A 17,447-nucleotide genomic window follows, 5' to 3' on the forward strand; every position below is an offset into this window, starting at 1 on the left:
ACTAAAGAAATGAGCAAAGGCACAATTTTCATAAACGACTCCATTCATAGAAATACTAGGGGTCGCTTTGTTCTTGATTCCCCATGTAACATATTGTTATATCTTCTGTTCATGGGTTTCAAAATAATATGCAGTTGAAAAAGTTTATTCGGAAGAAATACTGAGATTATTACACATTGTTCATGCATTTCATTCATTTATATATGTACATTGACCCATGACCAGATGGCGTTATATATGCGTATTTATATGAATTCTGAACCCTGAACCAGAGATTCTGGGTTCGATCTCCAGCAGAGTCGTCAGAGCTGTCACACCTCCTTTTTCTACCTACACCCCCAAAAGAGGGCGTAAAGGAGTTTTTCCATTTAAAGGACAATCGGAACGGGATTTAATTATTAATTATTCAGAGTCGCCACTTGGGAGATTAATGGTGTCCCAAGTCACCGGTTGAATCCCGAACCGAGGAAATTTATGACTCTGTTAACAGTCCGCGAACCAGAAATCCGAGTAAGGAATTCTGTTAACCCGGGAGAAGGTATTAGGCATTCCCGAGTTCTGTGGTTCTAGCACGGTCGCTTAACTGTTGTATTTGATTTTATCTGATTTTAATACATGCTAACTTATGTGCCTTTTATTCGTAAACCGCTTTTATCATTATTTTTAACGAGAGTTGCAACGTCGTGAAAATGTGTCTCGAACCACGTCACATCAATGCACCCATGGTTATTGACACATTCCAACTCCGTTGAGATTTGGACTTGGGTCGCATCAATGCGCACCCGAGTTTTAAGAAAGTAATCTTATTAAAAACGCTCCTAAAGGGTTTAACGCGTTGTTATCTTTAGGGAAAGCCGCGAAGTTCGCTAAATGGCCCTCCCAAATTCTAATCATTTTTAATAACCATTTATTGAGGGCCCCACATTTATTTATTTTCGTTCGGTGGAGCTCATCTCAATTTGTGAACCTCTTTTCTATCATTATTTTATTTATAAGAATTACGATGTAGTTAAAACGCGTTTCGAACCCCGTCGCAATCAATGCGCCCGTGATTGTCAACACATTTCGACTTCATCGAGATTCGGATTTGGGTCGCATCAATGCGCACCCGAATTTAGGAAGATAATTTTATTAAGAGCGCGTTTAAAGCAACTACGCGTCTGCACTTTGCGAGGTCCATGGAATTTAGCTAAATGGCACGCCTCGGAATCTAAGGATTAATAAAAGATTAATTAAAGTGAAGGCCATGTAATTGTCGTATTAAATTTTGCTTTAAGAAATTGGGTGTCCTATTCCTCCTAACAGTGAATCTATGTACTCCAATGTGACCAACTAAAACATGAATCCAAACAGTGACAAATCAACGCCTGCTTGAGCCTTTCCAGTTGTGTGACTCGGCAAACTAAAGACCTGCTAATAATTTCACAGGTTTCAACTTAAGCTGCCAGGGAGGAAAGCACACAGAACATCCAGTGCAGAGTCTTTATCCATGAATTTGGCTTAGCTTTAACGATCAATATTAATGCCTATAAATTTCTTAAAGAGAGAATCAAACACGAATACAGAAGGCTGGAATTGCTTCTACCCAGTGAACATAAACTATGAAATTATCAATTAACAAGCACAAATCTATCACATTCATAAAAATAGCCAACAGATGTAACCAAATCAGTATGTAACATGAACACTACTTCAACGTAGAACATTTATAAATTGTCAAAGTTTTGTCATGGGAACAAAAGCAGTAGAAATTGAGAAAAAAGAAACAAAACCTCTCGTTAAACAGCAAAACCCGAGCTGGAACAGCAAGCCACCGGACGGAAACTCAAATCGACACCGGAATTTCGAATCGAACACGAACTCGAATTAACCTCGACTGAACTTTATCCCCATACTCGAATAACCAGAAATCGAATCCAAGTGAAGAAACAGAATCAAAACCATCTCTAAAATCAATTTATCTCGTGTGTGCTTTTGAGAATTTCCGGCGACGAATTGCGTGAGACTAAATCAGGGGGTCGTTTTTGTATTTATCTTGAAGAACCAAATCAGAAATGGGCAAAGAAGATGTTGAAGACGATCAGGTCAGGGGGGTGGGGTATGACGAAGGAGAAGACGTTGGGGAGGGGGTCGTTCTCTTTCCAAAAGTTGCGCAACCTTTCTGCCAGCTTTTTCCAGTCCCTTCTTCATTCTCTTTTCTTATTCTTTTGTCTTCTTTTTTATAGTGTAGAGTCTAGGTTGTAGGGTTTTAGGTTAAGGGGTATGGGCCTAGGAATTATGGGCTTGACCATTGTGGGCTAGGTCCAAAATTAGGCCTAAAGATGGGTTGCTCGAGCCCAAGCTCTATTCTTTTGCCGCAAATGAGATTAAAAATACGCGCCCATTTATTTATTAGTCCTACTATTAAAATAATTATTAAAACAAAACTAACCATTAAAACAAATCTATTTTTTGTATTTTCAAACATTATATTAAAAATAAAAATACGATACTATTTTTATATTATTTTTTAGATTAAAAATGACTACAAATATTAATGAACTTATTATTATATTATTATATATATTTTTTGTTGTAATTTTTCTTTTCTTGTACTAAAATAAAGTAAAAGAGTCAAAATTACTTAAAATATCTATATTATGCCTAAATTAAATATTTTACCCTAATATATAAAAGATCTTGGGGAGGGTCAAAAATCACATGTCTATAGTTGTCCCTCTTTGACTGGAAACGTACAGAGTTTTCAGACAAAGACTGACTAGACAGGTTTTTGACCTGACCTTTATTTGGAGAGACTAAGACTAAGAGAGAAGGGAGTGTGACCGAGCCCCGGTATCTGAGCTGCCTACATATCCTTGGCTATAAAGGAATCAGGCCACGTGTAGTTCAGAAATGAGTGAGATGACGGAGTATGCCGGTGGAGATCCGGTCGAGGTGCCGTTCCGTCGAGGTTCCGGTCTGCGGTCCCTGTTATTACATCAAAAATCAAAAGATAAAAAAGACTAGCTAAGCCTATCGATTACGAGTTACAAGATTCTTATCTATAAGTCTTCTGAAGCTTGATCTTGAGTCTTGATTGGTTCTTCATGCAGACTTTAGATTTGAACCTTGACACTTGTTAGCTACAGGTGCTAGCTCGTTCTTCTACAACTTCTGGGTCAGGACCGGACATGTAGTGCTTGTGACCTCGGCCATGTCTTGAGCATCTCACATCCTTCATCAACTTCTGAATTGCTTTCTGAATTGAATTCCTTTTTTTCCAGGTGGGCGCCTGATTGCTCTGTTTTTCAGGCGGGCTCCTGACTTCTGAATTTTGAAATTGTGTGCCTCTATTCTCCAGGCGGACTCCTGACTTCTGAAATTTGAAATGTATTCCTCTATTATTCAGGTGGGCTCCTGATTTTCGAAACTTGAATTGTATGTCTCTATTCTCCAGGCGGACTCATGACTTCTGAAATTTGAAATGTATTCCTCTATTATCCAGGTGGGCTCCTGACTGTTGCGCTTAAAAGTATTCCTCTATTCTTCAGGCGGGCTCCTGACTTCTGAAACTTGAAATGTATGCCTCTGTTCTCCAGGCGGGCTCTTGACTTCAAAACAGACAAAGAAATTAATGGAAAACTAAAACTTGAATTGTAATACCTTTGTTCTTCAGGCGGGCTCCTGATTGCTGAATTTGAAATTGAATGTATTCCTCTATTATCCAGGCGGGTTCCTGACTTCACAAAAATAGACAAAACAAAGAAAACTTTCTGCCCCAATTTGGAAACTGGGTGTTTGTTACCACATACTAATAAGAACTAAAACTTGAATTGTGATAAGACTGAAATGCAACTTTTAAAAATTTAGAGACCGCAATGTATCTTAAAATTTAAACTTTATCTTAGGTGAAAAATTCATCAGACTAAGATTTTCATATTAGGAGAAAGATTCAACAGACTAAGATTTTTATCTTTATCTTAGGTGAAAAATTCACCAGACTAAGATTTTCATCTTAGGAGAAAGATTCAACAGACTAAGATTTTTATCTTTATCTTAGGTGAAAAATTCATCAGACTAAGATTTTCATCTTAGGAGAAAGATTCAACAGACTAAGATTTTTATCTAGGAGATAATTCATCAGATTAGGTCCATTTTGCGTGATCCCGATTTTCTTAATTTTCCAAAGTCCAACTTCCTTTCTTTTCAAATTCCGCCTTCCTTTCTTGTTCCCAAATTATGCCTTCCTTTCTCTCCTTTTTTTTCGACTTCTGCCTTCCCCTTTCTTTAAATTATGCCTTCCTTTCTTTCTCCTCAAATTCTGCCTTTATCTTTTCCCAAATTATGCCTTCCTTTTGTTTTTCCAACTTCTGCCTTTATCTTAGGTGAAAGATTCATCGGACTAAGATTTTTATCTTAGGTGAAAAATTCAACAGACTAAGATTTCTTTATCTTGGGTGAAAGATTCAACAGACTAAGATTTCTTTATCTTAGGTGAAAAATTCATCAGACTAAGATTTCTTTTAACCATTTTCCTTCAAAATTTGTTTTATCTACCCACTAACTTGAATTATCTTCTTTCAGAACTGCTTCCCTAAAAACTGGTGTTGTCCTCCTTCAAAATACCACTTCCCTAAAAACTAGTGTTTCATTCCTCCAAAAATTACTTTTCTTAGAACTGGTGTTTTTTTCCTGAAAACTACTTCCCTCTCTTTTTCTCTCTTTTTTTTAACACTTGTATTGACCTTCATGTTCTTCAGATGGGTACCCGAAAAAAATTCCAACATGACAGAAAATTTTCTGCCCCAGTTTGATAATCCTCCTGTAGCATATCTTTCCGCCATAAATATCATTTCCTTGCCCCTGTTTCAAATCAAAGAAAATTCTGTCAGTTTAAAAGTGCGGTGGTTGGTTGTGGTACTCCCGCTGGGATGGATTTCCTTTTCTCCTTTCCATGCTTTGCATTCTCCGACCATCTTTGAAACTTGGCTGATAACTTCCGCCCTTCTTGATGACTATCTCTCAATATTACTTTTAGTCTTCTTATCTGACCCATATGTATTCTGTGACAACTGATTCTTCTTGAAGGTCTTGCCTACTTACTGATTAACCACTTTCCCCGCCATCTGTGTCACTCAAATACCCTTTTTCCCCGTTCAATCCCAATACCCTCTATCTATTACATTATTCCTGAACTGACATCTACCAAACTTTGTGTTTCATAAAGATCCCAAACTATGTGGATTATTACCAGCTCAGTGCTCTTGTTATTTTTCTTGACTTGTGACCCCATTTTGTGCAATTGGAAAGCTGGTGGCCAATTTTGAAGTCATTCCTCACTTGTTACGACCAAATGACTCAGAAAGGGGAAATAAACAAAACAAAAGGAACAGAGTAAAGGACAATAGAAAGAGATGATTCCTAACAAGAAAACTACACAGTAGAAACCTATCAGATGTGGATACCGACTCTAATGACCTTGACATGTACCTGCGACCTATTCTGTTAAGCAAATCTGATGCTCATCTCTTGTTGTTCCTTTTTTTGCTGTGAAACTAGGCTTCATTGCTCCGCTTATCCAATTTGATTCGCATTCCTTATTCGGCTTGTAGTGCCCCGAAGGGTTTTCACCATCAAACCTCTCTCATTTCGCTTTTTCTCTCAACTTACTGTCGCCTCAAGGTGCCCGTAAAGGTTTCCACCAATAAGACTCTCTCATTATTATTTCTCTTAGCTTTCATCACCTTGCGCTACCCATGAGGATTTTCATCAATAAGATTCTCTCATTTTCATTTTCCTTGTTTGGACCGGAGTGTTGCCCCTGACAGGAATTACCTTACATGCTTGACTTAGCATTTCTCAAAGACTGATCAGAAGGTCTTTCTTTGGACCGTAATGTAGGCTTTTGGATGGGTTAGAAAGAAAGGGTATAAAAGGCTCAAAACAATTTCAAAATGGGTTAAAATTACAACTTTCGGAATCCAACCTCTCACAACAACCACAATTTCTGCCCCAGTGTCTTGCTTGGGGACTTTTGGATTTTTGTTTTGGTATGACTGAACCTCATAGAGGCTGCCTATGTACCCTTTCGGGATCAAGTCAAACGTAGTTCACATCATAGGACTACGTTGTTGCGATTTTCTTTCTCTCTATTTCTTTTCTTTTTCTTTTTCTTTTTTTTTCTTTTTCCTTTCTTTTCTTCATTTTTCTTTTTCTTTCTTCTCTTTCTTTCTTTTCTTTTCTTTTCTTTTCTTTCCTTTTATTTTTTTTTTCTTTTCCTTTCTTCCTTTCTTTCTTTCTTTCTCCTTTTCCTTTCTTCCTTTTCCTTTTTTTTTCCTTTCCTTTTCTTTTTCCCTCTTTTTCCATTTGTGTATCTCCGGCACTTGCATTTCTTTAATTGTGCCGTTGATTCCGAAAAAGGGGTATGAAAGAAAACAAATAAGGCTCAAAGAGGTTGACAAAAGGGTAAAATGTATAGATAGCAGAACAAAACGCCTTCATCATTTCAAACTTCAAAATATGCCAAATACAAACAAGTACAATCAGAATAAAGAAACCATACACATCATCTCTTGACCGCATCGGAATTGATGGCCATTTCCACACCTTTTTCTTCTACATCTGTCATATATAATGTGCCATTCGACAACACTCTTACTCTTATTACCACGACCAGCCCCCTGTCAATTTAGCCAACTTGCTTTTACGGGGATTTTTATGTTTTACTTGCCCCAGTTTCACATGGTTCGGACGTCAAACAATCTCAAAATGTCCCAATCTGTTCTCATTTCCTCAAGTGTCCTTATCGTTTTCAAAATGGTCTCATTGCTTCGCAACTTTTGAAGATCAGACTGAGGATTATGCATGCATGTCATGTTACTAGAACCGGCAAAAGGCAAAACAAAAAGTTAGAAAAGAACTAAACAAAGAAAATGATTGGGAGTAACAACAGATCGGAATTTACATTAGACAAACGATGAAACAGTTCGAATAACAAAACAAACTGGATTGCAACCCTAGAATGAACTGAAACAAACCTAGACAACCCTAGACAAACCACTACGACTAAACAAGCTAGACAAAATGAAAGGATAGGAGGGTTTGAACACAAGACAATATCCGGATTACAACCCTGCAAATAATCCGGACAACAGAAATGACAGCCAAATGGACCACCAAAGCTCCTCCCCAGCTGACTTAGGAATGGAGTGTCTTTCCAATTACAAGCACGGAATCTTAGCCACTAAGCTTCGCATCCATATTGCCATGACCACTATTTGCTTCAGTATATTCAACTTCAGTCAACAAGTTCCCAAGAGTATTCTCATACCCCATGTCACCGGGCATCATCCCCACCAAGTGTGCCTCTTCATATAAGGGATGCAACGTGATATTCTGGGCGCCACTGTCTTGAATCAAATTTTCCTGGATCATCCTTTCTATTTCTCTTTTCAAATCTCGACAATTTTCCACATTGTGCCCCAGAGCATTGGAGTGGTATTCACACCTTTTAGACGAGTCAAAGCTTCTCGCACGTCGGTCTACCTGATTTGGAGGAATGGGTGCAATCATGTCATGTTGTTTTAACTTCTCAAATAAGCTTGCATAGGACTCTCCTATTGGTGTAAAACTATCTTTCAACTTTTGGCCCCTTCTGTACCCCTGGCTTGGATGTGGGTTACAAGGTAATTGAAAAATTTTGCGGAGGCTGGTGGAGATTTTGTGATACTCGAGCTCGCTTTCTTGGGTGATTTGGTGGCGGGTGTGAGGGGTTCGGAGGGGGATAGTAATTCTTAGGGGGGTCATGGAAAACCTGATAAGGCTGCACATACCTTCGAGATGTTCTCCTAGGACCTCTTCTCGACCCTGATATCACCATGATTTCTTCATCCCTCTCATTCGTGTTACCAGATTCAATTTGGACAGCTTGAGCTGCAGCTTTGAGAGCTGTTTGACTTATAATTTTGCCTGTCTTAAGACCGTTCTCCACTATTTCTCCCATTTTGATTGCTTCCGGGAAGGATTTACCCACTGCGGATGTCATGTATTGAAAATAATCTGGCTCTTGAGCCTGTAGAAAGACAGTGATTAACTCGTGGTCATCCATGGGTGGCTTAGCTCTAGCTGCCTGCTCTCTCCATTTGATGGCATATTCCTTGAAACTTTCAGTTGGTTTCTTTTTTAGGTTAGAAAGGGAAATGCGGTCTGGGGCGATGTCGATCTTGTATTGAAATTGTTTGACAAAGGCCCGTGCCATGTCATCCCAGACGTACCAGAAAGATGTGTCTTGATCCAAAAACCATTCAGATGCTACTCCCGTGAGGCTTTCCCCAAAATAAGCTATAAGCAATTCCTCATTTCTTCCCACACCTCTCAATTGGTTGCAATACCTTTTCAGGTGGGCTATGGGGTCTCCATGTCCATTGTACTTTTCAAATTTTGGAACCTTGAAACCAGGAGACAAGTGGACATCGGGGAACATGCATAGATCTCTGAAGGCAACGCTCTTTTGACCTGTCATTGCTTGCGTGTTTTTCAACCGTTGTTCTAATCTTTTCACTCTTTGGGTTATTTCTTCTTGTACTCTCTTTCGGGAAGGCTTCTAGATGTTTACAGGAAGATCAAACGAGTACGAGTGGTACTCGGGAGAGTGGTATTGTTCTTACTGTGTAGCAAATTGTGACTCTAACAAGGCTGTCCTTGGCCATTGGCCCAGGCTTGGCGCATTTTAGTCATTTGTTGTTTCAGTATTCTATTTTCCTTAACCACAGTAGACCCTTGTTGAAACCTCTGACCCTGAGTCTCTTGAGCACTCGTAACAGCTTCGATGTCAGTTATCATTTTCCTTGGATCTTGTGTTTCCAGCTTACCACAAACCAACCACCTCACCTTTCTTCACAATTCAAAACAAAACATGTTAGAATGGATTGAGTCGGTCCTCATTATTAACAACATCTTTTCCATATTTTTATTCAATTCTTATTTTCCATTTTTAATTTTTTTCGGTTGCGGTCGAATCTTATGGAGATTGCCTACGTATCATGACTCTGCATGAATCAGACCGTGCGTAGTTCTTGCAAATAAAAGGTAAACGACAATAAAATATTTTTTGGAATTTTCCATTTTCATAATAACGACAAAACTGACCAACTTAACGATGCAATACAGACTCGAAAATCAAACGACCCATATACTCTAATCAAAAGAAATACAAACCCAAAAACAAAATGACAGATTCCTTCCCCTATATGCCAATTTTGACCCAAAATCTGAACGGTATTCACTTGACCACGGACTCTTTTCTTGTTTTTTTTAAATTAAAATAAATGACCCTGTATTGCAAATACGGCCTTCCAGCGCCTCGGGGGCAAAGATTTTAAGGCTGTGAGGGTCAAAAATCAAAATACGACCAAAGGTGATTGTTTATGCAAAGTCAGCCTTCCGGCGCCCCATTTGGGAACATTTGGCTATTTTGACAAAAACGACATCACCTGGTTTATTTATGACAAAAATTAAAATTTTGATATTTTTTGGTTATTTTTGCAAAGGGGAGGTTGGACCCGATGAGGGTTGCCTACGTATCTCACGCCCTGTGAGAATCAAACCATGCGTAGTTCGGGCAAATTAACCGAACTATTTTAAAACATGACTCTTTTCCATTTTTATTTTTGGTATTTCATAAGCGAATCAAAACTATTTTTAGAAACAAGACTCTCTTTTTCTTTTTTCTTTTCAACAAATAAAATAACCTATTTTTCCGAGCTAAAAATAACAGACTCTTTTTCTTTTTTTCATTTTCCACAGGCAAGAAAACAACCTATTTTCCAAACTAAAAATAAAAGACTCTTTTTTTTTCCTTTCCTTTTTCAACAAATAATGAAACAACTTATGTTTTTCAAACTAGAACAAAAACTTTTCTTATCCTTTTCTTTATCAACAACCAACTTTCCAAAAATAAAAGACTCTTTTTCTATTTTCTTTGCTTATTTTTAGTAAAACAAAATAAAACATTTTCTTTTTTTTTTCAAAATTTCGGCAGAGTTTCGCCAGTAATTGGTCATTGATTTTTTTTATTTCTAAGATAATCAATTAACTCCCTAACTGATATTTTTGTTTTTTCACCTTTTCTCTTTTTTCTCAATTTTCCAACATTCCCGAGATTCAGAAACCGGTCAACATGCAGGTTCGAAACAAATATATGTACAGAGCAAGTAGGATGCATCAGGATGGTCTTTTCATTTTAAGGTTGCTAGTCCTAGACGGACCCAACCCCTGTGTTGAGTCCTCTAAGTCAAATGCAACGTGATGCAAATAAGAGTTCCTACTAGGGATCCGGCATGAAGTCATGTTATTCTATGTTCAAAACCTGGGTCAGTGTTCTAGACAGTGTACCCGAGCGGACAACTCGAGTCGAGGAGGGGGCAACTTACCAGGAACCAAAAGGCCATCCGGCTTCGTAACTTATCCGGCCTCTTTCTTATTTCAAGGTATGACACTAACAAAATAAGGAGTCTCAACCAGTAAGAACATCCCCGGAGTTGAAGAGAAAAGGGTGTCGGCACAGTTTATATACAGTTCAAATAATATCAAAGCGGTAACATTTAACACATTCAGCACAAAACATGTAGGAAAATTAGATACAATCAAATACAACAATTTATCTAAGCTCGAATTCTGAACCCTGCGAAACCAGAGATTCTGGGTTCGGTCCCCAGCAGAGTCGCTAGAGCTGTCACACCTCCTTTTTTTACTACCTACACCCCCAAAAGAGGGCGTAAAGGAGTTTTTCCATTTAAAGGACAATCGGAACGGGATTTAATTATTAATTATTCAGAGTCGCCACTTGGGAGATTAATGGTGTCCCAAGTCACCGGTTGAATCCCGAACCGAGGAAATTTATGACTCTGTTAACAGTCCGCGAACTAGAAATCTGAGTAAAGAATTTTGTTAACCCGGGAGAAGGTATTAAGCATTCCCGGGTTCCGTGGTTCTAGCATGGTCGCTTAACTGTTGTATTTGATTTTATCTGATTTTAATACATGCTAACTTATGTGCCTTTTATTCGTAAACCGCTTTTATCATTATTTTTAACGAGAGTTGCAACGTCGTGAAAATGTATCTCGAACCACGTCACATCAATGCACCCGTGGTTATTGACACATTCCAACTCCGTTGAGATTTGGACTTGGGTCGCATCAATGCGCACCCGAGTTTTAAGAAAGTAATCTTATTAAAAACGCTCCTAAAGGGTCTAACACGTTGTTATCTTTAGGGAAAGTCGCGAAATTCGCTAAATGGCCCTCCCAAATTCTAATCATTTTTAATAACCATTTATTGAGGGCCCCACATTTATTTATTTTCGTTCGGTGGAGCTCATCTCAATTTGTGAACCTCTTTTCTATCATTATTTTATTTATAAGAATTACGATGTCGTGAAAACGCGTTTCGAACCCCGTCGCAATCAATGTGCCCGTGATTGTCAACACATTTCGACTTCATCGAGATTCGGATTTGGGTCGCATCAATGCGCACCCGAATTTAGGAAGGTAATTTATTAAGAGCGCGTTTAAAGCAACTACGCGTCTGCACTTTGCTAGGGCCATGGAATTTAGCTAAATGGCACGCCTCGGAATCTAAGGATTAATAAAAGATTAATTAAAGTGAAGGCCATGTAATTATCGTATTAAATTTTGCTTTAAGAAATTGGGTGTCCTATTCCTCCTAACAGTGAATCTATGTACTCCAATGTAACCAACTAAAACATGAATCCAAACAGTGACAAATCAACGCCTGCTTGAGCCTTTCCAGTTGTGTGACTCGGCAAACTAAAGACCTGCTAATAATTTCACAGGTTTCAACTTAAGCTGCCAGGGAGGAAAGCACACAGAACATCCAGTGCAGAGTCTTTATCCATGAATTTGGCTTAGCTTTAACGATCAATATTAATGCCTATAAAGTTCTTAAACAGAGAATCAAACACGAATACAGAAGGCTGGAATTGCTTCTACCCAGTGAACATAAACTATGAAATTATCAATTAACAAGCACAAATCTATCACATCCATAAAAATAGCCAACAGATGTAACCAAATCAGTATGTAAAATGAACACTACTTCAACGTAGAACATTTATAAATTGTCAAAGTTTTGTCATGGGAACAAAAGCAGTAGAAATTGAGAAAAGAGAAACAGAACCTCTCGTTAAACAGCAAAACCCGAGCTGGAACAGCAAGCCACCGGACGGAAACTCAAATCGACACCGGAATTTCGAATCGAACACGAACTCGAATTAACCTCGACTGAACTTTATCCCCATACTCGAATAACCAGAAATCGAATCCAAGTGAGAAACAGAATCAAAACCATCTCTGAAATCAATTTATCTCGTGTGTGCTTTTGAGAATTTCTGGCGACGAATTGCGTGAGACGAAAACAGGGGGTCGTTTTTTGTTTTTGTCTTGAAGAACCAAATCAGAAACGGGCAAAGAAGATGTTGAAGAAGATCAGGTCAGGGGGTGGGGTATGACGGAGGAGAAGACGTTGGGGAGGGGGTCATTCTCTTTCCAAAAGCTGCGCAACCTTTCTGCCAGCTTTTTCTAGTCCCTTCTTCATTCTCTTTTCTTATTCTTTTGTCTTCTTTTTTATAGTGTAGAGTCTAGGTTGTAGGATTTTAGATTAAGGGGTATGGGCCTAGGAATTATGGGCTTGACAATTGTGGGCTAGGTCCAAAATTAGGCCTAAAGATGGGTTGCTCGAGCCCAAGCTCTATTCTTTTGCCGCGAATGAGATTAAAAATATGCGCCCATTTATTAATTAGTCCTACTATTAAAATAATTATTAAACAAAACTAACCATTAAAACAAATCTATTTTTTGTATTTTCAAACATTATATTAAAAATAAAAATACGATACTATTTTTATATATTCTTTTTTAGATTAAAAATGACTACAAAATATTAATGAACTTATTTTTTGTAATTTTTGTTTTCTTGTACTAAAATAAAGTAAAAGAGTCAAAATTACTTAAAATATCTATATTATGCCTAAATTAAATATTTTACGCTAATATATAAAAGATCTTGGGGAGGGTCAAAAATCACATGTCTACACCATTCACCCCCAAGCCGAAATATGTCATTTATTTCAGAATTCGGCCGCAATTTGAGGTTTAGATCTTAGTGACTTGATGATATTATGTACACTCATACGTATGCATGACACGACATTCATACGCACGTGCATGACATTATAAATGTTTCAGAATTTACAAAGTTATTCATATTTATAGATGGATTTCTTTATTCCATGTTTCATCTATGTCTTTTACGTACTAATTTTTGTTGATACCCAATTTTTTCTAAAATATTTTTAGTTGCATATATACCTTCAAAATCATGCATCAACACTAATTGGTATTTTTCCATATTTTTTCCACATTTTTTAATTTGTCCAGTATTCTATTTCCAATAAATGATTACTAAATTGCATCACAAATGATTTCAAATTCATTTTTTGATTTAATTTATTGTTTACGGTCCTATTAAGAACAAATTATTTCATAAATAGCCAAATTGACACCTCTTGGCTATAATTGCAATAACTTTGCAATTATAGCCCATACGTATAATTTTGCACTATTTTTTACTAGAAATTAGTCCTTTATATTTTCAAATACCAAATAATCATTTCTAAGTTATTCTCATGCAATAGAATCACTTTTTATAATTAATAATTATGTTATAAACTATTTTTGACTAATTTAATTCGGGTATTTAATAGTTAGCCCATTTCTATTTTAATTTTAGCCTTAATTAAACCAGCCCAAACCCTTAGTTAAACTAGCCCATACCCCAAGTCCAATTCCTGATAGTACCTAACCCACTGCTGATTAAATCCTAATAATTTAACCTAAACCTATACCCCCAAACCACTCATTCACTCTTCACTCATCCGCCGTCACCCCTCTCCTTCTCTCTCAAAATCCCTTTGCCTAAGCCCTAACTCCCCTTCGCCGGCTGCTTTCTCGGCGGTAATAATGGTGGCTCACCACCACCCCTAATGGTTCCCTCATGTAACGACCCGATCGGTTGTTTTGAGCTTTTACACTTCACTCGCCAGTTCTCGAGCATGACTATCTTTGTGTGGTGTATTATTACTTATGTAAATCGTCGTTTTTGGTTTCAGGGTAATCAGAATGAATTTAGAAGTATAGTTCTCAGTTTGAAGCTTAAAATTTGAATGGGTTGACCAAGTTTTGACTTGTTTGTATATGATCTCGGATTGGAATTTTTATGATTTGGTTAGCTCCATTAATTTATTTGGGACTTAGGAGCCTGATCGTAATGCACTTTGGAGGTTCGTGGAAGGTTTAGGCTTGAATTGGCGAAATTGGAATTCTGGTATTTTTCGGTTGATAGGTGAGATTTTGATTTAGGGGACAGAATGGAATTATGAAATTTGGAGTAGGTCCTTTGTGTCATTTGTGATGTGTGTGCAAAATTTTAGGTCATTAGGATGAGGTTTGATGGACTTTCTGATCAAAGGCGAAATTTGAAAGTTTTTGGAATTTTTAGGCTTGAATCCGATGTGATCTTGGTGTTTTGATGTTCTTTTGAATGTTCCGAAGGTTGAAACAAGTTTGAATGATGTTATGGGATATATTGGCATGTTTGGTTGAGGTCCCGAGGGCTTCGGGTGAGTTTCGGGTGGTTAACGGACCAATCTTCGGTTTTGAGTATTGGTAGATTTTGCTGGTTTGTGTTGCAGAAGGTTTGTTCATCGCGTTTGCGGAAGGGCTTCATGTTCGTGAAGAGTGTTCTCTGAGATGGAAAATTTTGTTCTTCGCGTTCGAGAAGGTGTAGACACGAACGCGAAGGGTAAGCTGAGTATTCTTCGTGTTTGCGAGGAGGCTGTCGCGTTAGCGATGGTTGAGCTAGTAAAGGTCCGCGTTCGCGAGTGGTTCATCGCGATCGCGTAGAAGGATTTCAGGGTCTGAGGCAAATGTGCTTCGCGAACGCGAGGGAGCTACCGCGTTCGCGAAGGGTTAAACCTGGGCAGTTAGTTTATATTTTATAAACGAGGGTTTAAGTCCAATATCACAAAAACCATTGGAGAGCTCGGGAGAAGGTGAAATTTGAGGAGATTTTCAGTGGAGCAATTAGGGTAAGTATTCTTCATTCATATTTGGTTTAATTCCATGATTTAGTCTTGAATTTCATCATTTAATTTGAGAAATTAGAGTGGAAATTGGGGAAAAATGGAAGAAAAGTTTGAGAATTCTTTTGGGGATTTGAATAGACAATTGAGGTTGGATTTCGATGAATTTGATATGGGTAGACTCGTGAGAAGATGAGGATTCTATTGATGTGATATTTATCGGATTCCGAGACTGTCATGCCCCAACCTTGAGAGGCATGACCGGCGCTCAATCGAGCAACCCCCAACTGAGCAAGCCTTATCAAGCACTTTCTACCCAACTCGACACGAATAAGGAAACCATGCTTTCATTCATTTATTTAGATGAGAAAAGATGGGTGCATTCTACAATGTTAGATCATTTTAAATCACAACATTAAACAGTTGATAAGTTCCAAGATTCCATGCAAATACACTTTAGCAAAGTGAGAATTTTAATTACATCATAGTTCGCTAGCCCATCCAACACTCGTACATAACCTACACGTATGTCTACGGAGCCTCTAAGGAGGAAAAGACAAGTTATGACAATGCCGACAACAAGGCCCTGGCTATACCTCAAAAGTAGAAGCCTACAACAAAAGATGCGCAATATAACCCCTTGAAGGAGAAATGGGTTCACCAAGACTTCAAGAAGAATGTACTCCGCTACGCGCGATCCGCACTATCTGCAATGGAGCCACCAACATTCATTTAAAAATGTAGCGCCCTCGGCAAAAGGGACGTTACCACCATGGAATATTACTAGTATGTATAACTAAACACCATTTAGTTAGAAATAACTTTCATACAAGAATAAGAAATCACAAGTATAACTCAAGCTTTAAATGATCACCACCTTATCAAATAAAAGAATCATACAACTTCCATATCATTTTTACGTAGCTTTTAGTTTGGGGCATTTCACACTATTCATCATTGTTCACAATACCACTGCTATCTTGAGCGGAGTCCGATCTCGACCCGATCAACTAGGTCACCTCATTTGAGACATATATTTCAATTACAATCTCATTTTCCTTTCCGAAATTCATACACAATACAACCGCAATCTTGAGCGGAGTCCGATCTCGGCCCGATCGGCTAGGCCACCTTACCAAGGCATTGTTTCCTTCTCATTAATCAATTCATTTCACATATATCATTTCATAGGCACTTGGGGCCACAACTTATCATATCATTCAATATTAGCTCTGCCATTTAGGACAGTAGGTGCACACAAGAGCAACTTAAATTGTAAGCATAGATAAGACTTCACTTAGATGCCACAACAGTGCAAGTACGATCTAAATTTAAGGTCTAAGCATTTCACTACATAATTCATATCTTTTGCCCCTTTCAAGTTATCAAGATAGCACGTTGATCATGTTGAGACACATCTTTCACGCATATAAGGTTACAACACCAACATATGTAAAATAATAATCAATGCAACAATTCAACTTTAACCTTACCATATTCATACAAACACTGATGAAGCTCAATTTCTAAAAGACGGGGTTTTAGTCATACATACCTCAACCGAGCTTTCCTTAATCCTATAACGTTCTGGAATGTTCGCACTTCAATCTATTTAAGCAATATAGCACAATTTAACTCATAATCAAGAAAAGACCATAATCTAAGCTCTCTTGGGCATTTTACCGAGCATTTAGTGTTTATTAAGGCCTTATGGTTCTTTTATGCAAGATTACACTAGCCCATTGCCCATGCCTCCTCTTTTATAATTCCTCATACTCTTCAAGAACACATGCATGCAATGTAAACCCCCTTATCCCCATGAATTATCTGACCAATGACCCTTTGTAGCCATGTGTAAAAATTAGAGCTAAGGTGATGAAGCCTTACCTCTTGGGATGAGGGTTTAGGTCCCTCACTTGATTATCTTCAATGATTTACCAAGGATTCATGGAGTAAGTTTGATGGGAAGCACTTCCCCTCTCTTAGACCCCTCTCTCTTTCTCTCTCTGAAAGTGTCAGGAAATGGGCTCAAAATGAGCTATTACACCGGATATAACGACAAGGGGTCGGGTTTAAATTTTAGAAAACTGGAGCCCCGACTCGGATCTACGATCGCATTTGCGATCGCAAAGTGGATATGTGTCCCGCATAATGGACCGCAAAAATGCTCCCCAAGACCTTAACACACTGCCTGGGTATGCGGCAGAAATGCGGTCTGCATACCCGTTCTGCGATCACATAATGCACCATAGAACTACCCCTTACAAAATCCCAAGGGAATTATGCGATGACTTTGCGGCCCGCATATCGA

The 17,447-nt window shown here is 38.2% G+C and overlaps 1 long non-coding RNA gene across 1 annotated transcript; it reads right to left on the reverse strand.

Moving 5' to 3' along the window:
* Positions 1-1,589: 1,589 nt before the first annotated feature.
* Positions 1,590-12,690, reverse strand: LOC142162810 (uncharacterized). Its single transcript, XR_012694218.1, has 2 exons — positions 12,175-12,690; positions 1,590-6,858 (listed from the first exon to the last, which is right to left on the reverse strand). It is a non-coding gene; the product is annotated as an uncharacterized LOC142162810 (long non-coding RNA).
* Between the last annotated feature and the right edge of the window lie 4,757 nt (positions 12,691-17,447).

Source organism: Nicotiana tabacum, chromosome 8, assembly GCF_000715075.1.
Source record: "Nicotiana tabacum cultivar K326 chromosome 8, ASM71507v2, whole genome shotgun sequence".
In the NCBI taxonomy this organism is placed as follows: Eukaryota; Viridiplantae; Streptophyta; class Magnoliopsida; order Solanales; family Solanaceae; genus Nicotiana; species Nicotiana tabacum.